The 26841-nt window shown below is 37.4% G+C and overlaps 1 pseudogene; it reads left to right on the top strand.

Moving 5' to 3' along the window:
* Window positions 1–22427: 22427 nt before the first annotated feature.
* LOC124080974 (E3 SUMO-protein ligase ZBED1-like) lies at window positions 22428–26537 on the top strand (annotated as a pseudogene).
* Window positions 26538–26841: the final 304 nt, after the last annotated feature.

Genomic DNA, 26841 nt, shown 5'->3' with positions numbered 1-26841 from the left:
GTTCTGATTTGCTCTTCCCCACTGTCCTTTGGGAGCATGAAAAGCAGGTAACTTATTTCTAGTTTCCAAGTCTTCAGATCAAGAGCCATGTCTGCACCTAATATAGAGACTCTTTGTATCACTGCTCTCCTACCCACTTGTTTCAATGCCCTAAGAAGTCCTGTCTTCTCCACTGTCACAGATGATGATGACATGACAGAGCACTGGAGAATATGCCCTCAAGGAGGGCTAAGGAGCTTTCTCAGAAATTGCTAGTCTGAGGGAAAGTGTTTCCTTAAAAATTCTACCAGTATTCTTTCTGGTAGAACTTAAAAATTTCCTTAAAAATTCTACCAGTATTCTTTCTGGTAGAACTCTGAGAGCTTACATGGTTATTTACAGATCAATTACAGTCTCTTTTTTCTAAGCTAGTAGTTCTGTGTATGACAAAATTCATAAATGTTGGCCTCTTATAATCCCTTTTGTTTTGAGTTTTCTTGTTTTACACCTCACATCTAATATAAATGCAAGAACCTCATGTTCATCACATACTGTCAGAAGAACCACACATGTAGTCTGTTTTCCTTGAGCCACTTTGTCCAACTGAAAGATTTTACCAGGAAAAAAATCTTAATCTTTCCAGAAAATTTAACAATCATTGTGACAATACTATCTGTCTTCATTACAGCTCAAGTTCTTCCAGATTTTGCCAGCATAAACCTTTTTTTAATGGGCTTTTGCACACTTTTAACATGAATCTAATAGTCTTTGACAGCAATCTTGTTATCTGTACAATACACTCTATTTGATCCTTAAATTATGGCCATTTTATTAGTCTTTGACATTCATTTCTGATCTTATTTATTTGAGACTTCTTTTCCCCCCTTAGTTTAGCTAAATGTTTGTCTATTTTTTTTTACATTTTCAAAAACCCATCTCTTCATTTTGTTGATTTTTCTTCTATAGTTTTTCTTGACTCTATTTTCTCTTTTGATCCTTATTATTTACTTTTTAATGCTAATTTTCTTTGTTCTTTATTTCCTAGTCCCTTGAGATATAAAGTTAGGTTATATTTAAAGAATTCCTCTTTCAATCCTAGATTTGAGAAGCTGTTCTGTTTTTAATCCTTATGTTTCTTAATTGATAAACTCTTTTTTCATTCTTGCTTGCAAATTGGCCAAGATTTTTTCTGATATTTTCCCTTTCATGATCCCATGACACACTTCACAAATCAAGCAAAAGTTCCATCCAGCCTTTCCAGTTGCCCCCAAGTTATCCAATACCAACCACAGTTCTCTCCTTCCAAAAGAAAAACCCTCATGGCTTTTAGGGCTCTCTTCCTTGCATTATCCCTATAGTATTTTTAAACTAGTTTTTATCCCTAGACACAGCAGTCTAAGCTTCCCATTTCTCAAAAGCAACATCTTTAAATTTCTTTAAATCTTTTTTTTTCTGTTGTTATAACTACTTCATTTGAGGAAACTAAACTTTTGACTTGTTATTTCCCACAGTCAGTCTGAATTTTGCTGAGGGCATACTTGTGCTTCAGGATAAAATGTCCCTCTACTTTTCTTTCAAAATGGCAGCTGGTTTAAACTCAAGATTAACACCTTTGGCAAAGTTATAGGGGTGATATATTTGTTCATCAAGAGGCACATTATATCTTTTTATTCCTTATTCATGTAAACAGTCTTTGATAGTCAATGCCTAGATCCTTTAATTCACTGGGGCTTGCAAAATGATGATATTTCAATTCTATTAATTTGTTTTTATTTATTAACTGAAATAATTTTTAAGGAAACACTTTCCCTCATCTACAATTTAATCACCAGGGACGGAGGTTAAGTAGACTAGGAGGACAAATTATTGATATTCTCTCATTTGATCCAGAGAGATAAAAAATATTGAAAATAGAAATTCATGGATTTAAGTGCATTTGGTAGGTTTCCAAATGTAATTTTTGTCTTCATTACAGCTCAAGTTCTTCCAGCTTTTGTCAGTATAAACCTTTTTTATTTGCCTTTTGAACTCTTTTAACATGAATCTAAAAGTCTTTGATAGCTTTCTTGTTATGTGGAATATCAAAATATTCCAGGGTTATTATATGCATTTCCCATACTCAGTCAATTTTCCAAGAATCTCTCTGTTAAAATTGTAAATTGTCTTTAAGATCACAATCTGGGATCTATGAATGTTTGTTAATGCTATGTTGGTCATTGTTTCTTGACCCCTTAAGAAATAGGATTAGAAATTATAAATAAATAAAATATATATATATATATATATATATATATATATATATACACTTATATATATACATATATGTATATATTTGTGTATGTGTGTTTGTACAGACACACTCATACGTTTATACCATCTTTCCTGACCATAGCTTTCCAGCACATATTCATTGTCAACTCAAATATTATAATGCTTCTTGTTTTCTTCTTATAACCTTGGATTAATCAAAACATTTTCTTGCAGTTTTATGTGAATTTCATTCTCTAACTTTTAGCAAGAGGATTGACTATTTACCTTTATTAAAATTTTTCAAGCTCACAGAAATTTCTCTTCTTCTGTCCTCATGTAATGCTTTAAAAAAAGAGGGGGATGAGGTTTTGGCTCAGTGAGAGAGAACTTGCTTCACATGTGTGAGGTACTGGGTTTGAGTCTCAGTTTTACATACAAATACATGCATATATAAATAAATATATAAGTGAATATTTAAAAAGTAGCTTAGATTTTTCTTTTCTTTACTTTCTTTCTTTCTTTCCTTCTTTCTTTCTTTTTTTTCTTATTCTTCTCCACCATAATCTTGACTTTTTCTTTACTTTGGAATTTTTTTTTTACTCTAAATTGAAATTTCAGTCAAGAAAGTAATTCACAGAAAGCATAATTTCATAAACAACTGTTTATTTCAGTATTTTTTAAATAGAAAAGATTAATATGTTATTGTCATATCTTAAAAATGAAAACAGTTAATTTGTTTCCAAAATCATATATAAATTTCTTCTGTTATTAAATACCAAAGCCTTACCTGTATAAAATCCAAGATTATTTTTCCCTGTGTGAAATCTCAAAGGTATAGTTTATTTAGTCCAATAAGAAAAAATGATGATACCCACGTAAAAACACAAATGAATATTTCTTTTTTTTAAAAGAGAGAGAGAAATTTTAATATTTATTTTTTAGTTTTTGGTGGAAACAACATCTGTATTTTATTTTTATGTGGTGCTGAGGATCAAACCCACTGCTTCATGCATGCCAGGTGAGCATGCTACTGCTTGAGCCACATCCCCAGCCCCAAATTAATATTTCTTAATGGCAGTTCTCATCAAAACACCAATGGCATTCTTCACAGAAACAAGAACTACAAACAAACAAACAAACACACAAACAAACAAAAAGCAATCAAAATGTATCTGCACTCTGGTGTTTATTGCTACAGTATCCTAAAATGTATATGGATCCACAAAACCTCCCAAATAGTTCAGGCAATCTTGAGCAAAAAGAAGAAATCTGGAAGCAGCACAATACCTGTTCTCAACACACATTAGAGGACTGGAGTAACAGAAACATCATGGTACTGCCTTCAAAACCACACAGAGGAATGGAGCAGAATAGAAAACTCAGGAATAAATCTACTTTCTATTGCCAATGGATTGTTAACAAAGCACCAAAAATACATATTGAAGAAAAGACAGCCTTTCAATAAAAGATTATTGAAAAACTCGATATCCATATATAGAAGATTGAAAGTAGACCTCTGTCTACATCATATGCAAAAACATACACATAATGGATCAAGCACCTAAATGTAGGAAAGTATGAGACTACTAAAAGAGAACACTTTGAGACATATAGGCAATGATTTTTTTTTTGTTAGACCCCCAAAGAAGAGGCGACAAAAGCAAAAATAAACAATGGAATTATACCAAACTAAAAATCTTGTGTATGAAAAATAATCAGCAGAATAAAGAGATGGCCTATATACAAGCAACTAACAAGTTTCTGATGAAATGTTCAACATTACTAGTCATCAAGGAAATGCAAATCAAAACTGCAATGAGATACATCTCACTGCACTTAAAATGGCTATTATCAATACAATAAAAATAAATACTGTTGAGGTTATGAAGAAAAGAAACCCTCATGCACTGTTATTGGGACTGTAAATTAGTACAGCCACCATGGAGAACAGTGTGGAAGTTATTAAGAAAACACTATGTGATCCAACTATCCTACTTCTGATTGTACATCCAAAGAACATGAAATCAGCAATCAAAATGTATCTGCACTCTGGTGTTTATTGCTGCAGTATTCACAAGTAGCCAAGGTATGGAATCAAACAAAGTATCCATCAACAGATAATAGATAAAGAAAATGTGATTATTTTGGTTTAAATATGAGGTGTACCCCAAAAGCTCATGTGTGAGACAGTGAAAGAAAGTATAGGGGTGAAATAATTGGGTTTTGACATAATGAGTGCATTAATCCATGTGAATGGATTAACTGGGTGGTAACTGCAGGCAGGTACAGGGTGGATTGAAAAAGGTAGTCTCTAGGGGTATGCCTGTGAGGTTTCTATTTTGTCCTTATCCCTGAGTTGTGGTGATCATGTCCTAAGCTGCTTCCCTCACCACACTCTTCTACCATGATGTTCTCCCTCACCTTGGACTCAAAGCAATACAGCCAGCCATCTATGGACTGAGACCTCTGAAACTCAGAGTTCCAAACAAACTTTTCCTCTTCTATAATTGTTCTTGTCAGGTTACAGTGATGAAAAACCTGACTAAAACAGTGGTATATGTATACTACCATTAGACCCTAAAAGAAAGACATTTTTGTCATTTGTAGCAAAATGGGTAGAAGTAAAGGAAATTATATTAAGTCTAATTCAATCATATGAAGACAAATGCTGCATGTTCTCTCATGTGGAACCCAAAAATGTTGATCTCAGAGAAGAGAATGGAATAATATTAGTAGAGCTTAGAAAAGGTGGGGAGAGCTAGAGGGGCCTCAGAAACCAGTACCAAAGAACAGATAGGTAAGTTCTAAGATATCATATTAATTTAGTGAGACTAGTTTATAACTATCTATCAAATATTTTTGAAGGATTAAAATAGATTGAAGTTTCAGACTATAAAGAAATTATACATATGTAAGGAGATAAAAAGCTAATTACTCTCATTTGATCATTGCACACTGTAAATATGTACTGATTATCAACACTAAATCACATAAATATGTACAACTATCTTAAATTGTTTAAAAAGAATAAAAATTAAAGTGAACCAAAATCACACAAAAATAAAATATTTTGTCATAATCTTTTTTTCCCACAGTACTAGGAATCAAACCCAGGGACTTGCATAAGCAGAGTACCTCCTCTACCACTGAGCTACATTTCAGCCCATGATACTGTACTCTTAATAGCATTCTCTTCTTCCTACATATCCTTAATACCTTCACTTTCATACACTTTCTAAAGAAATCTCCCAACTTTTTTCATACCAAAGATGTTTGACAAATGAACCTTTCATAACTGTTTTTCATAGGAAAAATGTGAGCCCTGTATTTCTTTTTTTTGCAGGCTGAGTAAAAAAAACAGGGAATAAAAATAAATTCTAATTTATTAAACAAGACATCATATAAAGTAGAATATTCATGAATAGTTTACGTTTTTATTGTTTTAGGAAATTTCATATTGCCAATACAAATTTTATATTAAGATACTAAAGGAATTATTTTTAAACTAGATAAAAAATAGACTTGAAAATAGGTATCTCCATGGCATGGCTTCAGAGAAAGATGATGTAAAATAAAAACCATATTTATTCCTGGGAGATTTATTGCCCCTAATATCCTAACACATGGATTTCCAAACATTTTTACTCTCAGAAATAAAGAGCTTAGAGTACAGGAGGCCAATGATTATAAAATCAAGCATACAAACAATCCAGGTATATCTAATTTAGAAAAACAAGATGTTTAAAACATGACCATGATATGAGTGAAGAGGAATTGAATCAAGATGGAGAGAATTAAGAATTTACTGTATGAAACAGAGCTCCATAATTGGTCCCTAGACTTCGTACTGAAGTTGATGAGCTCATGAAGTAGTATTGCTGTCAAGAATGTTTTCTTGTGTGTTTGGAAAGATCACAGGCTGAGAAATAAAAATAAAGTTGTTTTCTAGAATCCATTTAGAGAAATGTTTTGATAACCTAAAAGAAAACCAGCAACTGGACCTTTTGCTTCCAACTCCTCTTATTCTGCATGAAGTTTGAGAATCACAATTCTCCAAGGAATGCTACAAAGCAAGAGAGAGAGTTCAGGTTTTATAGATGCATTATTTATAATGTTTAGGGGAAGATGAGCAAGGCTAGTATATCTCAACTAATACCACTTATGTGATGGAAAGGCCTATGGATTCTTATAAATAAGCTGGGCATTTAAGCCTTCAGGAAGGAAAAGATACAGAGAAAAATTATAACATAAAACTAAATATAAGAGTGTTTTGTAGATACAGATATTAGAACTGCTTCATGGAATGATTCACTTTTAAAAGAGTTTTATCATTTTAATGGGATCCCCAAATCAAGGAGTTAAGGGAGATTGTTTAGTAAAAACATTACTAAATTTGGGAAGTTGTCTATATCAAGGGTAGCAAATCAAGTTAATCTTCTGTGCCAGATCATGTAAATTGGAAGTGGATGACTTGATATCTGTTTGGAGAGGGCTTATGATGTTGTTTTTGTGATTTTCTGATTACTAGGAAGAGTATGACCAAGTGCCTGCAGAATAGGAGGAATGAGCTGTGCAGGGGATACCTGTCTGTGCCCTGGGCCATAACAGTTAGTCTGCAGATTCTACTTTCTAGGAAGGTAATTGATTGAAGTATTATGATGCATAAGGTCTGTTTTGGAGATAGGAAAGGGCTGAATATTAGAAAGTTGACAGAAGGCCAGACTCATAGATGTGACTTCCCATGTGTCTCTGTTTCTTCTTATCCTCATGCAAGAGCATAATCGTAGGGGTAAGATAATTTATTGCAAATAGTTGGTATTTTAAAAAGTGGATGAGAACTCTGAAGGAAAAAGAAAGTTCTGGAATTCATACCTGAATAGGGGAGGATTGGATAGAGCAGAAGATTCCAGAAAAAAAGCTTTTGGAAAAACTGCCAGTAAGGTGGGAGAAAATAAGAGTCTAGAATATAATAACCCAAGACAAAAGAAGTAATATAAGAAAGAAAGTGATGTTGGAAGGAAGGATGGAGTCAAAAGAATGATTCTTGCACCTTCAGTTGGAGTTTGAAAGAGAAATATATATGCAGGCATGGTCCCAATTGAAAGAGAGAGAAGCAAAACTGGAGGATGGAGATTTAATCAAAGGACAGGAAAAGGCCAAAAGAGATGGGATCTGAAGGCCAAATGAAGGGGTGGAGACAGTAAATTTTATGAAAATTATGTACTTTCTTCTGGAGAGAAAGACAAGAGATTAGCCATAAGTAGGTTTCTGGATTTAGAAGTGAAAGGCTGAAGAAATTTCAAAGTGATCATGTCAATGTTTAAGTGAAATGTTAGTAGGGATGAAAGTACAGGAAGGGGGAATGAAAAGTTTGGGGGAAACCAAAAATATACAAAACAGTTAATTTAAAGAGTGAGGAAGGCAACTCATAAGAGAAATCCAGACTAGTGGCCAGGCAGAACTGGATAGCTCCTTTGAGTATTAGACAATGTCCTTAAAGTGAAACCAGCCTGCCTGGCTGCATTACATACACCTTGCTATGTTCAGCTGTGCCCTTTGCTGTGTTCTGCTATCTGCATGCAAGCTCAGAACATGTGGCTGGATGGTTGAATCATTACTGAATCAGGTATCACCATGAAAAAAAAAAAAACAGAAGGAGAATACAAGGTATACGAACTTCAAGAGAGAAATAATAATAAGCAGCCTTAGGTTCTGAATTGTGCTAGCAAAAAGTCAGCAAAAAAAGGGGCTGTTAGTGAAAATGCATTGAGGTAGATTATTTAGAAGATTAATGGTGCGAAGAAGAAATGTTTTTCAGTAAGATTATTTGAGTCCATGAGCTGCTAGGAAAAAAAGGTGGAAGCCATTGCTGCCTTCAGTAACAAGTTCCAGGGTGGACTGTGGGTGTGTAAGCCTTGTGGGGAGTGAAGAAAGGGACCATTAAAGAGATAATGGTCAAAGAACCAAGAGGCCAGCATATTGGGTAGGATACATACCTAGATTCTGACGTTATTAAGAAGGATTTACAAGGTGTGGACAAGATTAAGGCTATGACAAAAAAAATGCTTTCACAGAATAAGAGAACAAGAGATCAGCCAACTGCAGTGGTAAGGGAGAGAAGAGAATGATTGTTCTGGACCATGTCTATGTGTCCCTCAAATCAGCTCTGTGCATCCTCTGGCACCCAAAGACTTCCATCTGGAATACTTCAAGGGAATCCCTTATTCTGTAGTTTCTGGCAGGATCCAGTCAGTAGGAAGCTTCTCAGTAGATTGGAGGAGGAGTGTCTGCATACTTACTCCTCAGATGGCATGAAGCTGTGTCCCTTGGCTGAAGGTCACTGATCACTTTAAAGCAGCAAATTCACTATGAGTCTCTTGTTCTGGTATCTGATGTCAACTCACCCCCTAGTGCTCCCTTGAGGGGATCACTGTAACTAGTCCAGTTTTCTCCACTATTCCTACTGGTCTCTTTATGTCCTTCTCTTTATGTATTTTTGCAAATACTCTCTTTTTAAAACATTATTTGATTTTTCCTCCTGTGAATTTGCTATCTGTTTCCCTTACTGGGATTCATCATATCATGATGGGGAATCAGATACTATGAGCATGAAATCTTGAAAAAGAAGGTGGTGAGCTACTGGTTCATAAGTTTTGGTATGATGGTGAGAATTAAGGAGACACCTACTTCACCACCTTGCTTTCAAATATGTGGCAGATGATAGGGAATGAAGGCTTCAGAGGAATCAGTGTCATTAAGGATCACCATGTTTCTGTTAAAGGTCCTAAGTAAATAAAAAATGGCAAAAGGAGAGTTGAGGATGCAGGAACAATGGAAAGAAACAAAGGAGGGCTGTAAACTTCTTAAGTTCTCCAGGACTAGGCCACAATTGCTATCTGGCTACTGACACACTATTCCTCGAACATGGGAACAATGAGCCTGAAAATAAAAATCACCAGGGCTACTTAATCCTTGGTTTAAAAGGGTGGCAGAAAAGAGGGAACACTACAGGTTCCACTTTCAATAGTCCAGACCATGATCACCAGAAGTCATGGCAACACAACCCTCATTTAGCAGGGCTATAGAGTCCAGACAGCAGTTCCCATGGGTCCCAAAGATAAGAACACTGTGCCAAAATAGAAATTCATTGGATTAGACAAAGGGAAATGAAGTGAATGGAGAGGAGATGGGAATTAGGAAGACAGTAGGATAAATTGGGCATAACCTTCCTATATTCAAATATGAATACACAACTAGTGTAATTCCATATCATGTACAACCACAAGAATGGGAAGTTATATTCCAGGTATGTAGAATATGTTAAAATATATTCTACTGTCATATACATCTAAAATGAACAAATAAAAAAAGAAAAGAAAAGAAAAGAACACTGTGCCCTTGGGTCCAGAAGACAGCACATAAAAACAAAGAGGATTATTCTCCAGTCTTAAGAGGTAATGGCATTTGCCTTGCTAAGTTTGAGACTTGTTTGAGACTAGTCTACACCTACTCCCTATTTCTCTTTTAAAATGGGAATGTTTATCCTCTAGCTGTCTCACTATTGTAATTTGGAATCATGTATCTTATCTAGATTCACAGTTTTACCATTGGAACGATGGATTTTATTATAACTCAATTATTACCCATGTCTGATTTTGATATTTCAATAAGACTTTGAGTATTATGTTTTAGAGTCAATTCTGGAGCATTAAGAAGTTGAGGGCTATTTAGATGGAATGAATGAGTTTTGTATACAAGAGTCCCAGTTATGGGGGGCAGAACATAATGTTATACACTGAATATTTTCTAATCCTAAAATTCCTAGGTTGAAGCCTAACCCCTAATGTTATAATATTTTCAAATGGGTCTTTTGGGAAGTAATTGGGTTTAGATAGGATCATAAGGGTAAGACTCCATGATGGAACTAGTGTAATTGTAAGAAGAGGAAGAGATTGGAGCTCACTTTGTCTCTATTGTGTGAAGACACAGTGTGAAGTCACCATTGATATACCAGGAAGAGAGACCTCACTACAAACATAAAAAAAAACAACCTATCAGCACCTTTATCTTGGAATTCACAGACTCCAGAACTGTAAGAAATAGAAGTGCATTGTTCATACCACCCAATCTATGGTATTTTTATAGCAATCCAAGTTGACAAATACATCAGGCTATTGGCCAATCATAAAGCAGGAATTCCAGAAGGTATAGTAAAAGAAACATAGGGGAAAGTTGTAGAATTGAAACAGATCTGGTTCACAGAGAATAACAGTAAGAGGATTTTAGATGGTAGTAAATGCATGAAGAGGTCTGGACTTCTGTGAATGATGGGAGCAAAGGCTATTGAGGCATATGAGGAGTAGTCCTAATTTTGTTTTAAAAGCAGATGAGCTTTGGTTGCAGAATTGCATTATGATCCTAACATTTCAATTTGTTAATATTTCTGAGGTTATAAGCAGTTTTTTTTTTTCATTCAGAAGGCCACTGGTCAGTGGTCTAGTTATAAGAAAAGATTATGAAAATTATTTGGCAAATAATAGATTTTAAGATATTGTAAGAGGCTCTAACGTGTTTAATGCTGTCAGGAAAGAGCTCAGGAAAAACAGGGTCAAAGATACAGAAGGGAGAAAGTAATCAATAACAAGTCTTCTCCAAGGGAGGGGATAGGATGGGATACTGAGCATGGTTGATAGGTTTGGATTCTTCCATTCTGACAAGAAGAAGTATTCTACTAAGATGCCTCAGGATCTATTGAGAATGACTGAATCTACATTTTAGGCAGTGAATGATTGTAGCCTTCTATAAATACTAATAAAACAATGAGTTAGTGATGATGCCCTGAAGTAACAATGATTTGTGCTGGACAGTTCTGTATCTTCTTTGGTATATTTCTTGTTCATCATTTGATATGCCCTAGGATTTTTACTTCTTTCCTCTGGACAATTTTGAAAGGTACAACAGAGGTGTGCAAGACTGCAAATCTTGCCAATAATCTGAACACTCAAGGTAAAAAATCAGGGCTCTGCTCAGCCTCTTTTCAGTCTTGGAGAACAACTCTCCATGTTGTGATGATGCCAAGGAGCTAAAAGCTCCCTATGAGAGAGGTCCTTAAATGCTTGAGTCCAAACACCATACCATTATGCTTCTTATAGAATATGATTGTATTTCCCTGAGCACTATTGACAAGGGAGGCTACTAATTATACTAGCCTCCACTAAAGCATTATCCAGGTAGCATGCAAGAACAAAGACAGGAAGTCAAAATCAAAAGTCCAAAGAATCATAAGGCCAAACAAAATGAATTGGGAGTGGTGTTATTCTCCTAAAGTAATTGAAAACCAGAGACCCAGCAAAATAAATAAATAAATATATCTAGGCAGATTTCATCCCCATGTCTAAGCTCCAAAACAGAGAGTGTATAGGTCAGAGGGAATGTGGACTGAGAAATATTGTACAGGAGAAGGACAATGAAATAAATGAGGGATTATGTTATAAAATAAGAAATAAAACTTAAATGGTAAAAAGACCAGAAAACATGACTCCATCCTATCTACAAGAATCATGCACCATGAAAGATAAAAAGAAACTCCCCAGCCAAGCACTATGGTGCAAGCCTGCAGTCCCAGCTACTTGGGAGGCTAAGGAAGGTGGATCAAGAGTTCAAGACCACCTGGGAAAAACTGCAATATCCCATCTGCAAAGAAAAAGGAGGGTGAGGAGGAGGAGGAGGGGGAGGAGAAGAAGAAGAAAAAGAACAACAACAACTCCCAAGAAGCCTAGGATAAACGAGCAAGACATATTCCTGCTAGGTTTAGAAGGCAGAGTAGAGTGGAAGAGGTTGAGTTGAGAAGATAGGAAAGGACCTGGCATTTCCACATAAGCACAGAGTAGCAGGCTATTTCCAAATGATTCCTTACATCAGTGCTGCTAGTATTCTACCAATGGTCAAGGAAAAGGTATTTATAAATTGAAGATCAGGAATGGAGCTGCTATTCCACAAGACTAATTGTGTTCCTGCAATACAATAGCCAAAACATGACACATACATATAGTAAAACCTGGATGAAACTTGATTAGTGTACAAAACCAGGCACACATTTCTTTTGAACAAATATCTCCTACAAAGGAGATGGAAGAAGAAGCTGACCTGAGTCATCAAAGGGTTTCTGTATAGCTCTGAGACTCAGAGATCCTGAGGTTGAAAAGATTAGACTTGGTTCTATGAAACTGTGGAACCTGAACCACATAGTGGAAGGTGTGAAGCTGGATGGACAACTCTAGGTATTTGGGTAATTCTATAGAGTATTCCTCAACATCTGGGTGCAGTCTCACATGGCTTAATGTCTCCCCATTAAGTTTAATCTGATTTGGCATCCAAATGCCAGATTGGCACTAAATCCATTCTTAAACTCTCAGGGATTCTTCCATGCTCCCTTACATAGTCAAAGAAACAGAGTATCTTCCATAATCCCAAAAGTGGTTTTCTACAAAGATCCATTTCTAACAAAGGAAGACCTGGGTAACAGCTCCCATGGGTGTTACTGCTCTCAGGTCAGCCAGTTTCTTTGAAAGCCACCTCCTCTGCTTAAGAGTCCGTGCACCAAGCACCCCAGCTACAGCATTTAGGCCTCGGCACCAGTGTTCCCTGCCACAGTACTGGCATAATACTGTGCTAGAACTCACATGCCACCTGCCTGTAACAATACCCACACCTCACCTTCCATCTTCCTTCTACAGTTAGAAATAACTGGAGAATCAGTTGCTTTTCTCTTTAACCTCTGAAAAGCATTTCCTTCTCTCCAAAAGAAAATATTATTTCCTATAAGAAGGCCCTGGAATTTTGAGACACAAAGAAAAAAATTGTCTCCTGTCTGAGAGAGAAAAAACAACAACAACAAAAAAGACTCAGACTTTAAAAACAAAGCCCTTTATCCCTTTTCCGAGAGTGGTGTTAGAAGGAGTAATCTCCATCATCCCTTCCTTTTGGATTAGTAAACCAGCCCCTCCACACAGCCAAGAGAAAAAAAGACACCTTTTTGTCTTTGACTGAAGGAGTAAAAATGTAGATAGAGCTATCTTTAGCAGGTCACCCCACCAGTAGTGTAAACTCAAGAAGCTGCATTACCAGCAAGGAGAGGTAAACTTAGACCACAGGTATGTAAAGCCCAATAGACTGCACACTTGAGTCAGGCAGCTCAAGGACCTATGTGTCTTGCATGTGTAATGAATATTGGAGACTCTGCCCCATGAACAGAGCTATTTGAATGGAGGAGCTTAGCCAGAGAGCAATCAGGGATCAGGGATCATATCATACTTCCAGGCCAACAGGGCACTTAGGGAGAGGATATTGAGGTTGGCAGGTGAGTGTCCAGTTATGAGGACAAAGGAGACAGCACTGGGCAGCCAGTCTGCCTGTGCTTCAACAGTACCATGCTGTGGCAACAGCAACAGGGACAGCACAAGACAGTAGACTTTGGTTGCTTCCCTTCAAAGCCACTGACATTTCCAAAGATAAGCCATGAGATTCTCACACCCTTCTCATGTCCATGTGCATATGCGAATACATGTGTTGCCTGCATGTGGGAGTCAGTGGGACTGATATATCAGGGGTAAGAAATCTAAGACTGAATTGTGGGTTTTCCCACAACAATCATGACACCAAGTTACCCATTAAAATCTCCTCAGTGAGAACAAGAAACACACACACACACAAACACACACACACAAGGCACCTTGTGGATATTGTTGTACAACAGTCTTTGGTGTAAATCACATTTATTCCATTGACAAGTTGCATAATCTTAGACATTTGCCTTTCTTAGTTTGACCCTCAATTTCCATAGCTACCATGGGAGATGAGATACAAGTTCCATGTGTCAGTTACAGTCATTGCATGTCACTATGAAAAATTTTACATGCTTTCTGTTCTTCTCAGGACATGTTGATTTGATGCATTGGCTGTCAATATAAGAATTTTCAGCCAAATTTGGAATTGGCTACATTTATGAACTGAGTATGACACTGATAAATTTGGTGTAAATTACATGAAAGGGAAACAATTAAATCAGTATTATAAATTCATACTAAGAAATACTACACAGTCAGTAAAAATAAAATATCCAATGAATTTCAATTACATGAGAAAGTGTTGACAGAATATTAGGTGAGGAAGAATACATTAAATCTCATATCATTTGTAATGTAATCATTATATTAATTTACATGCAGTGTTGATATACACATATATGACATTTTTTAAAATTATTGCAAATGCCCACTGTCTCCTGGATGTTATCAGTTTATTCCTTTTAGATTGATTCAACTGGTTGGATCACCAGAGGACTTTTTCTTTCATTATTTACTGACATGTTTCATCAGTAGTCTCAGGTTCTCTAGGATTGGAATTGTACTATAAATTTATATAATCATGTATAATATACATGATTATATATAATCATGTATAATATATTATATATTATGTTGTATACAATCAATAGATGTTGATTATATACAACATCTATAATCTTGTTTATGTTGCAGAACAAATGAACTAACAAATCCTCAGAGCAGAAACAAAGTTGGCAAAGTTAATCTTCCCTCAAGTGGTCCCAGTCTTAGGCCCCTACCAATGGATGATTTGAATGTCATGTCCATCATTCAAATGCCCATGCTACTTGCAACATTTCCTGAACAGGATTTAGCTGCAGTGATTCTTTTCTTTTTTACTAAGATGCTCTTATAGCTTTTTTGTTACCATAATAGTATTGTGTAGTTTAGAAGCACCTGTTAGCTGGCAGTCATTCTTGAATATAAGTCCAAGAAAACAAGATGAGAAACTCAGGTTTTATTTCTTCCCAAATAACCCAGTGAAAAATCAGAAAATATCAAGCATATTACACATAACATGTATATTAAATAATATTATTAAATTAATGTCACCAGAAATAATATAATATTAATAGCTTTTGGATCTAAGTGGTGACTCACAGATATACATTGTACTATTCTTTCCAATTTTTAAGATTAAACATATCCAAGTTTGGAATATTAAATTGAAAGAAAAAAAATACACAGACACCACCCCCACACATATAAGCACACATGCACATACTCAGGCACATGGGTCAGTTAGGCTACTAAAAATTGCATTGTGTTTGCTTATTAACTCATTTAAAATTCATGGGTTTGCACATATTTATTGAGAGGCAACTGGGTTTAGTGAGAGCAGCATGTATTTTGAAGTCAGTCAAATAGAAGGCAAGGATGAGCTTGTCCTGTGGGGCAGCTACTTGAACTCTTGGAGTTCAACATCATCCTTTCAGCATTAGAGATGCTGATCATTGTATCAATACCTGTGAATTATTATTACTATTATTATTATTATTATTATTACTAAAATGTGGCAGGCATATTTTAGATCCATATTTTAAAATACTCACTTTCATATTTTGTTTCTCAAGATCTCTTAAGTGAATAAATACCATGCATTTAAGATGTCATTTGGCCATGTAGAAAATTTGTTCTCAACCACTTTAGTAAAAACACACTATTATGCATATAAATAGTTATGCATGGTTATGTATATGTGCTATAAATATTTCATACTGCATACACATTATACATGCATATGTGCATATGTTACGTAGAAATTATGTGTTTGCATATGCAGGGAGAGAGAAAGAAAGGGTTTATAAATGATCAAGCAAATTGAGTAAAATGTTAGCTGTAGATTGTGTTGAGTAGAATCTCCATCTATGTGTGCTTTATGCTATTTTTCAATTCATTTGTATAAGATTAAAATTATTTCCAAATAAAACATTTTTTTAAAAAAAGATGCTTTGTGGCTAGGAGGGAAAGGAAAGCATTTATGTCTATAATAGTCATCTTTTCCTCAAGGTTCTTGAATGAAATATTTACAAATAGAGCTTTGTCTGAGATACAAGTGCTTCATTTTCAGAGACTGAACCCCCAGTCCTGTGTGACTCCCTTAGGGTTGTCTGCATAGTACAACAAAGCCTTTGGTTTAGGCTAGTCACGAGCCTGTGGCTTAGAATCAACTTTTTTTCTCTCTCTACAAAATGACACTTAATGCAGTAAAGAGTCATGGTTAGGCTGGTGGATTCTGAAGATGGATTGCTTAGGTTTGAATTCTGTCACTTAAAGGAATAATGTTGGAGACAGGGGTATAGCTAGGTAGACTATTTACCTAGCATACATAAGGCCCTTGCTTCAACCACTAAAACTGTGGGGGAAGATAAAGAATAAAAGTTATTATAAACATTGAGTTTGGGAACTTTTGCAATGGTAGGGATTGAACCTAGAACATTGCAAAAACTATGCAAGAATTCTACTACTAAGCTACATCCCCAACCTAAGAAGTTCTTATTAGAGTATAAGCCAGATGAAGTCATGAAGGGGAAGGAAGGAAGGAAAGAAGGAAGGAAGGAAGGAAGGAAGGGAGGGAGGGAGGGAGGAAGGAAGGAAGGAAGGAAGGAAGAAAAAGGTTGGAAGGAAGGAAGGAGGAAAGAAATAGAAATGAAGGAGAAAAGAGGAAGTAAGGAAGGAGGAAAGAGGTAGGAAGAAAGAAAGGAGCAAAGGAAGAACAGAAGGAAAGAAGGAAGAAAAGAAAAAAGGTGGATCAAATGGGACAACAGTGTTGTGTGTTACACAGTATCATGCATATCCTCTTGCTTACCCCAATTCTAGAAACCATAGCCAGTGTAGCTGTTTTCTACCCCCTTGGAGAATAAGTAAATGCCTAAATACAGACCTGCCCTTGGTGAAGTCTGATATCTAACTTGGGTGAGTGAGCAATAACAACAAAATTAATTGGTTTATGCTAAAGACCTCAGTATTGATTCCAGAAAAAGTTTTCTGAGAATAATAAGTCTAGTGCCTCACAGGTGACAGTAATTCCTCCTATCACAGTATGGCAAGTCAGAGGCATAGGTAGTTTCTTTTGTCTTCCCATCACCATATTATGCAGGATTCTTTTTCAAAGCTAGTTGTCATTTGGTTAACTTCAATGGGACAGAGTGAGAACTCAGTAACTAATAGTGACAAATGTTTAATGTAATGCAAATGTATTATGAATTCATAAAAATGCCATTTATGATGGAACCTTTGTCTTTTCACTTTTTAATGAAAGATTATAGGGTCCCTAAGTAAATATCTCCACCCAGAGAATAAGAAAAGAGTGAAAAGACATCAATAGATAAACTCTATTCAGGTTACATCAGATACACATTTTAACCTCTCTGAATCAATGGTTATGAACCTATTTTTCAATAGCAGTGGATACTTCTATTGATAGTAAGTGCACTGCTATAACTACAAACACAGATGAAAGAAGTTCCCTGGTTGTGTTGGGCAGGGCCTCAAATTCTCAGAGCTCCTAATCCAACTCCAGGTACTCAAGGCTCTGCACAGTCCAGATTAACATCTTGTTATTAGCTGAAAGATTCACAATCCTTTCACCATCCAGGATTCTGTGTTATTATTTTTCTTCCAAAGCTTCTAAAACTTCCTATTATGTCATCAAAAGTGAATTACCTATACCAGATGCTTTACATATTATCTGCTTTAATCTTCCCAAAAACCTTATTAGGTAAGTTCTATTTTACCTACCTAGTATAGGGAAAAATATCTATTTTATCTAAGTTCACCCAGAAATTGTGGAACTGAGTTCTGAACCCAGTTCTGGTTCCAGACACTTAAGCTACACAGTTAAGTGTCTGGTTCCAGACACTTAAGCTACTCAGTTTTCAAGCATCTTAAATAATTCCAAATCTGAGTAAGAGTGTGGCTTGTCTTGCTCAGATATGACTCTTATCATGAAAAAATGTATGATTTCCATTAAAATTTCTAAAGTACTGGAATGTGTTGAGAAATACAGTTTGAATGCTGGAGTTCTCAATTTGATAGCAATTTTACTGAAACTAGCTATTGGTTGTCTAACCTAGGAGGGTCACTTTGTTTCCAAAAGTAATGAATCAAAAGAAAGAAAATTCCTCGCAATAATTATGTGTTCATTTAAAAAAGTTTTTTTGTGGGGCGAGGATTGTATCTCAGTGGTACGGCACTTGCCTAGCATGTGTGAGGCACTAGGTTTAATCTCCAAAACCACATAAAAATAAAATAAAGGGCGGCGTGGTTGGCACACATAGAAGGCCGTCCCACTTGCTGTGTGGTTGGTACAGATGGAAGGTGGCACAGAATGCAGAGGCTTTGCTTGTGGGTCACCAGTCGAGCTCTGAACACAGCACAAGGTCACCCCAGCACCCCCCACCTCACCAAACACCCTACGCAGGAAACAGACGGAATCCATCTTGGAAAACCTTACTCATCATCTATCAGTGGGTGTGGCTACCAGTGCAGTTCTGTGGCTGACCAGAGAGATTTTGGAACTATACAAGAGCAATATAAATACATAGGGGAAAAACCATTAAAACGACAGTCACACAGAGCTGGAAAGAAACATGAGCAGTATAAAAAGACAAGGAAAGAAAGGAACATAAATGATGCAGAGCAATTCAACATTAGAAGAGGTAATATCTGCAGCAGAAGGAATGTCAGATAAAGATTTCAGGATATACATGGTTCAGATGATCTAAAGTCTCAAGAAAGACTTTAGACAGCAAATGAAGACAATGAAAGATCACTTTGACAGTGCATTTATATAAACAAATCCAAGAAGCAACAGAACAACGCTACAGGGAGATAGAGGTTATACAAAAACAAAACAAAACAAAACAAAAAAAACAAAACAAAACACAGAAATCCTGGAAATGAAGGAAAAAATAAACCAAATTAAAAACTCAAATGAGAGTATCACCAGCAGAGTAGAACACTTAGAAGATAGAACATCAGACAACAAAGACAAAGTATATCATCACAAAGAGTGCAGACAGCAAAGCGAGACTGGTAAGAAACCATGAGCAGAACATCCAAGAAATGTGGGATAGCATAAAGAGACCAAATTTAAGAGTTAATGGGATACAGCAAGATATACAGGTCCAAACCAAAGGATTGAGCAATCTGTTCACTGAAATAATATTAGAAAACTTCCCAGACATAAAGAATGAAACAGAAATCCAAATCCTAGAAGCCTACAGGATGCCAAATGTGCAAAATCACAAGAGATCCACACCAAGACACATTGTAATGGAGATGCCCAACATACACAACAAGAGAGAATTTTAAAAGTCACAAGGAAAGGAAGCAGATTACATTTAGAGGTAAACCAACTAGGTTAATGGATGATCTTTCAACATAGACTCTGAAACCTAGAAGATCCTGGACCAACATATTTCAAATGCTGCAAGAAAATGGGTTCCAACCAAGAATCTTGTATCCAGCAAAATTAAGCTTCAGGTTTGAAGATGAAATAAAAACCTTCCATGATAAACAAAAGTTAAAAGAATTTGCAGGTAGAAAACCAGCACTTCAAAACATCCTTGGCAAAATATTTCATGAAGAGGAAATGAAAAATAACAATGAAAAGCAACAGTGGGAAGTAGTACAGTAAAGGAAAAAACTAATCAAAGAGGAAAAACATATCAAGTTAAATAACAAAAATAAACAAATATGGCTAGAAATACAAACCATATCTCAATAGTAACCCTAAATGTTATTGGCTTAAACTCACCAATCAAAAGACATAAGTTTGTAGACTGGATTAAAAAAAAAAGATCCAACAATATGCTGCCTACAGGAAACTCATTTGATAGTAAAAGATATACACAGACTGAAGGTGAAAGGTTGGGAAAAATCATACCACTCACATGGACCTCAGAAACAAGCAAGGGTGTCCATACTCATATCAAATAAAATAGGGATAAAGAAGGACACTACATACAGCTCTAGGGAACCATACACCAACAAGACATAACAATCATTAATATATATATATATATATATATATATATATATCTCCCCCAAACAATGGTGCAGCTATGTTCATCAAAGAAACCTTTCTCAAGTTCAAGAGTCAAATAAAACACAACACAATAATCCAACACAAGTGTCTCACCACTGAACAGATCTTCCAAACAAAAGTTGAATAAAGAAACTATAGAACTCAACAAGACAATTAATAACTTATACTTAATTGACATATATAGAATATATCAACCAACATCAAGAAGATACACTTTTTTCTAAGAAGCACATGGATCCATCTCAAAAATAGACCATATATTATGTCACAGGGCAACTCTTAGCAAATACAAAGAAGTAGAGATACTATCATGCATTTTATCTGATCATAATGGAATGAAATTTGAAATCAACAATAAAATAAGGAAGAAAAATTCCTGCAACACATGGGGAATGAACAATATGCTACTGAATAAACAATAGGTTACATAAGACATCAAGAAGGAAATTTAAAAAATTCTTAGAGGTAAATGAAAACTCAGACACAACATATTGATATCTCTGGGACACTATGAAAGCAATACTAAGAGGAACATTTATTGCATAGAGTTCATTTCTTAAAAGAAGAAAAAGCCAACAAATAAATGATCTCAAACTACATCTCAAAGCCCTATAAAAAGAAGAACAAATCAGCAGCAAATGCAGTAGAAGGCAATAAATAATTAAAATCAGAGCTGAAATCAATGAAATTGAAACAAAAGAAACAATTGAAAAAATTGACAAAACTAAAAGTTGGTTCTTTGAAAAAATAAATAAGATTGACAGACCCTTAGCCATGCTAATGAAGAGAAGAAGAGAGAGAGAACTCAAATTACTAGTATATGGGATGAAAAAGGCAATATCACAACAGACACTACAGAAATATAGAAGACAATTAGAAATTATTTTGAAACCTTATACTCTAATAAATAGAAGATAGTGAAGGCATCAATAAATCCTTAAGTTATATGATCTGCCTAGATTGAGTCAGGAAGATATACACAACTTAAACAAGCGAGGAAATAGAAGAAGCCATCAAAAGATTACCAACCTAGAAAAGCCCAGGACCAGATGGATATACAGCCGAGTTTTACAAGACCTTTCAAGAAGAACTAATTCCAATACTCTTCAATATATTTCAGGAAATAGAAAAAGAGGGAGTACTTCCAAATTCATTCTACGAGGCCAATATCACCCTGATTCCAAAACCAGACGAAGACACCTCAAAGAAAGGAAACTTCAGACCAATATCTCTAATGAATATAGATGAAAAAAATCATCAATAGAATTCTGGCAAATTGGATACAAAAACATATCAAAAATATTGTGCACCATGATCAAGTGGGATTCATCCCCAGGATGCAAGGTTTGTTCAACATAAGGAAATCAATAAACATAATCCATCATATCAATAGACTTAAAGATGAGAACCACATGATCATCTCGATAGATGCAGAAAAAGCATTTGACAAAATACGGCAACAGCATCCCTTTATGTTCAAAATACAAGAAAAAGTAGGGAATAACAGGAACTTACCTCAACATTGTAAAAGCTATCTACACTAAGCCTCAGGCCAGAATCATTCTAAACAGAGAAAAAATGAAGTCATTCCCTCTATAATCTGGAACAAGACAGGATTACCCTCTCTCACCACTTCTATTTAGCATAGTTCTTGAAACACTGGCCAGAGCAATTAGACAGATGAAAGAAATTAGCACTATTTGCTGATGATATGATTCTATACCTAGAAGACCCAAAAAACTCTACCAAGACACTTGTAGAATTAGTAAATGAATTTAGCAATATGACAGGATATAAAACCAACACCCATAAATCAAAAGCATTTCCGTGTATCAGTAACAAATCCTCTGAAAAAGAAATGAGGAAAACTATTCCATTCACAATATCCTCAAAAAAAAAAAATACTTGGGAATCAACCTAACAAAAGAGGTGAAAGACTTTTACAATGAAAACTATAGAACCCTAAAGAGAGAAACAGAAGACGACCCTAGAAGATGGAAAGATCTACCTTGCTCATGGATAGGCAGAATTAATATTATTAAAATGACCATACTACCAAAAGCACTATACAGGTTCAATGCAATTCCAATCAAAATCCCAATAGCATTCCTCATAGAAATAGAAAAAGCAATCATGAAATTTATCTGGAAAAATAAGAGACCCAGAACAGCTAAAGCAATTCTAAGCAGGAGGAGTGAAACAGTTGGTATAATTATACCAGACCTTAAACTATACTACAGAGCAATAGTAACAAAAACAGCATGGTACTGGCACCAAAACAGGCTAGTACACCAAAGGTATAGAACAGAGGACACAAAACATAATCCACAAAATAAGAAATACCTTATATTAGACAAAGTTGCCAAAAGCATTCACTGAAGAAAGGATAGCATTTTCAACAAATGGTGCTGGGAAAACTGGAAATCCATATGCAACAAAATGAAATTAAATCCATATCTCTGACCATGCACAAAAGTTAACTCAAAATGGATCAAGGATCTATGGATTAAATCAGAGACTCTGCATCTAGTATAAGAAAAAGTAGGCCCTAATTTCGATCACGTGGGGCTAGACCTCAATTTCCTTTATAAGATGCCTATAGCACAAGAATTAAAACCAAGAATCAACAAATGGGATGGATTCAAACTAAAATGTTTTTTCTCAGCAAAAGAAATAATATGTGAGGTGAATAGGGAGCCTACATCTTGCAAACAAATTTTTACCCCTAACACATCAGATAGAGCTCTAATCTCTAGGGTATATAAATTGCTGAACAAGATAAGTACCAAAAAAAAAAAAAACAAATAATCCAATAAATGAATGGGCCAAGGACCTGAACAGACACTTCTCAGAAGAGGATATACAAACAATCAACAAATATATGAAAAAAAATGCTCATCATCTCTAGCAATCATAAAATGCAAATTAAAACTTCTCTAAGATACCATTTCACTCCAGTAAGAGTGGCAGCCATTATGAAGACAAACAAGAAGTGCTGGAGAGATGCAGGGAAAAAGGTACACTCATACACTGCTGGTGGGACTGCAAATTGGTGTAGCCAATTTGGAAAGCAGTATGGAGATTCCTTGGAAAACTGGGAATGGAACCACCATTTGACCCAGCTATTCCTCTTCTCAGACTAAAACCTAAAAATAGCATATTACAGGGACACAGCCACATCAATGTTTATAGCAGCACAATTCACAATTGATTAACTCTGGAGCAACCTAGATGTCCTTCAGTGGATGAATGGATTAAAAAATATGGCATTTATTCACAATGGAATATTACTCAGCAATAAAAAGAATAAGTTAATGGAATTTGCAGGGAAATGGATGGCATTAGAGAAGATTATGCTAAATTTCCCTTTTTTATTTAGAAGTTGATCAAGATCATCCAAGCAAAATATTAAAAGTTCTAGGCTTGACATGGTGGTGCATGCCTGTAATCTCACCAGCTTGGGAGGCTGAAGCAGGAGGATTATGAGTTCAAAGCCAGCTTCAGCAAAAGTGAGGCTCTAAGCAACTCAGTAAGACCCTGTCTCAAAATAAAACAGGGCTGGGGATGTGGCTCAGTGGTGGAGTGCATCTGAGTTCAATCCCAAGTGAACATTTCCACCCCCCAAAAAAAAGAAAGTTCTAGGAAAGCATGGTTTTTTCATGAAATTGCTGGAAAACAAAATTATATTTTAAACTACATATTCTTAGAAGTTTGAGGTCATTGTGTACATGATAATATATAATTTTGTTGGTTTATCTGCTTCTCCATCAGAAAATCTAATAAGCCCCTTGGAATGGATTCACAGATACTTGTGTATTTGTCAACAAGACCAGTGAGCAGCTTAGTCCGCTTGCCTGCCCAGCTTAGCCCAGGAGGCGGCAGATGATAGAAGAAAAGGAGCCCAGCATGAGCAGAACTGGTGTAAAAATAAAACAAAAGACTTGTGCTTCTTTCTAAATTCCAAGATGAAGATTCTTTGCTGTAAAAGGAACTGTGAAAAGGCAGGACTGATGGGCATGAGTCCAGTCACCAACATATTGAAATTCGGTCTTCAAAACTAACACATGGCCTCAGCCGAAAGCCCTGAAAGACAGGTTTGAAGTACATGCTGTGAGGAGTGCTGGAAAATACCACATTTTCTGGGCACTGATGATTTTATATGTTGAAACCTGTATGTTGAAATTTACTTGCTTTAAAATACTTGCTTTAAAAAAGAGGTTAACAAAAGTATTGAAAACTGAATCTCCCAGAGAGGATCAGGGTGGAAAGTGCAGGACAGCAGAGAGGTACTCAAATATTCAGATTAAAATACAAGAGGTACTTAAGGTGTGGGAATGAGAGTATTTCAGGACCTAAGAACCCTGAAGACTATAATTGTGTTCTCTCTTTCCCAGGAAAGACTACTATGAAAATTTACTATTGGAGTTGGTTCCAAAGCTCAAGAATTAGAGCATTGGTCTTGTAAAATTTACTCTTGGAAATTTTTAACAATTCTCTGCATGTGTGTGCATGAGTGTGTGACATTCCCTCTCAACCCCCACTAGATACCTCAGGCTCTGACCTTCTCCAAACTCAATCCTGAGTCGTCCTCATTGTCGCAGAAGCAGCAGCAGCTGCCACCTGCACAGAACGCACTGGCCTGAAACCTGGCCATGGCTTCTAGGGCACAAGGCAGCAGGAGCTGATGGTCACGGTTCTATCACTCATCTGCGAGAGGCTGTGCATCGTTTCCATTGTAGACGATCCCATGTTCTGCGTGCTGCTCAGGACCACAGAGCCCAGTTACGAGCTGCCCAGTAGGAAGTTGCTCTGCAGCAAGGTTCTGCCAGAGCGCTACAGTGTCATGTGGGAGGCTGTGCTCAAGAAGCTGGCGGACACCGCATAGTGCGGCACCTCCACCAATCTGTGGCGCAGCAACAACCAGAACCACGCCTATGTGACGCTGGCCATGCACATTCTGGGCCTTGCGTCCTCTAACTGCCTGTCGGTGGCCTCCAGGTGCCTAAAGACCTTCGAGGTGTCCAGGAGAATGTGGTGGAGACCATCACGCACGTGCTCTAGGAGATGTTCATTGAGTGGGGCATCAACACCAAGGTCTTCAGGACCACCAAGGACTGCGGGAAGGACATCGCCAAGGCCTGCTCCCTGCTGGATATCCGCGTGCAGATGCTGTGTCTGGGGGATGGATCTTCAAAGCGGGCATCAAGCAGGCCTTCCAGCTGCCCAAGCTGGGCTTGCCGCTGGCGTGCTGTCTCAGGCTGGTGGCAAACATCCAGCAGTCCTTGGTGGCCATGTACATGCTCCACAAGAAGCAGAAGCAGCATGGTGCAGAGAACAGCATGCTGGTCAGCAACCAGGTGGCCTGGTGGGGCAGCTCCCTGGCCATCTACAGTGGCTCAAGGAGCAGCAGTTCGCCATTGTGGGAATCCTGGTGGAGGACAGCAACAACCACCAACTCATGCTGGAGGCCACCAAGTGAGCCACCATTGGCAGTGTGGTGGACCTGCTGCAGACTTTCAAGCAGGTGGCCAAGATGCTGTCCGCATCCAAGCACCCAACCATCAACATGGTGAAGCCGCTGCTGCTGAACACAAAGCTCATCATCAAAGAGATCAACTGCAAGGAGATGAGCATGGCCAAGGAGATCATTGCCCAAGAGCTCTCAGAGACCTCCCAGGAGACGACTGAGATAGACATGTTTGTTCCTCAATGTGGCCACCTTCCTGGACCCTTGCTACAAGAGATTCCCATTCCTGTCCGCCTTTGAGAGGCAGCAATTGGAAAACCCAGTGGTGGAGGAAGCCAAAGGCCTCCTGGAGAAGGTCAAGGACAGCAGCTTCCCGCTGCTGTCGCCTGCGGAGGACAAGCTCTACTCAGTGTCCAAGGGGCCTGTGGCCAAGAAGCCCAGAAGTGTCATCAACAGCACGCTGGCCGAGACCTTCTGCCAGATAGGCGGCGCTGAGGAACAGGAGGAGTGGCACGAGCAGCTGCTGGAGGAGCTGAGCAACTTCAAGTCGCAGAAGGTCCTCAGCCTCCACAGGAACCCACTCATGTGGGGGTCCGACAGCCTGGCGCTCTTCCCGGTGCTACCCAAGGTGCTCCAGAAGTACTGGAGAGTGGCCGCCACCTGCATCTTTCCTGAGCGCCTCTTCGGCTCCTCAGCCAGCATGGTCAGCACCAAGAGGAACGGGCAGGCCTCGGTGCACGTGGACCAGCAGGTCTTTCTGTACAAGAATGCCAGGAACACCGCCGAGACCAAGCCCAAAGAAGAAGAGTAGGGCCAGTGGGGGCTCAATCAGGAGCACATTTTCCCTCTCGGGTATGCGCTCAGTGGTGGCTTCTTTGGGCTCAGGGACTGGGGCTTCCTATAGGGACGTGTTTCCTGATGCTTTGCTGTAAATAGTGGGTTTTGTCTGGAACCCCAAAGACCAGTTAAAGCTGAAAAGGAAGGATAGAAGGCTGGGGGTTCCCAGGGGTGCAGAGTCTTGGGCCTGCCCTGTCCTCTGCCGTCTTCCAAAAACCAAAGGCCATAGCTTCCTTAAAAGACTATCAATGGCTGATACTTAATTTTCCCCAAGAACTGGACATGGTGGTCCATGCCTACAAATCCAGCAGCTTGGGAGGCTGAGGCAGGAGGATCACAAGTTGGAGGCCAGCCTCTGCAACTAGCGAGGC

This window comes from Marmota monax, unplaced genomic scaffold (assembly GCF_021218885.2).
Source record: "Marmota monax isolate L192 unplaced genomic scaffold, Marmota_monax_Labrador192_F-V1.1 WCK01_AAM20220418_F8-fsc00666, whole genome shotgun sequence".
Classification (NCBI taxonomy): domain Eukaryota; kingdom Metazoa; phylum Chordata; class Mammalia; order Rodentia; family Sciuridae; genus Marmota; species Marmota monax.
This window is presented reverse-complemented; position numbering and strand designations above follow the sequence as displayed.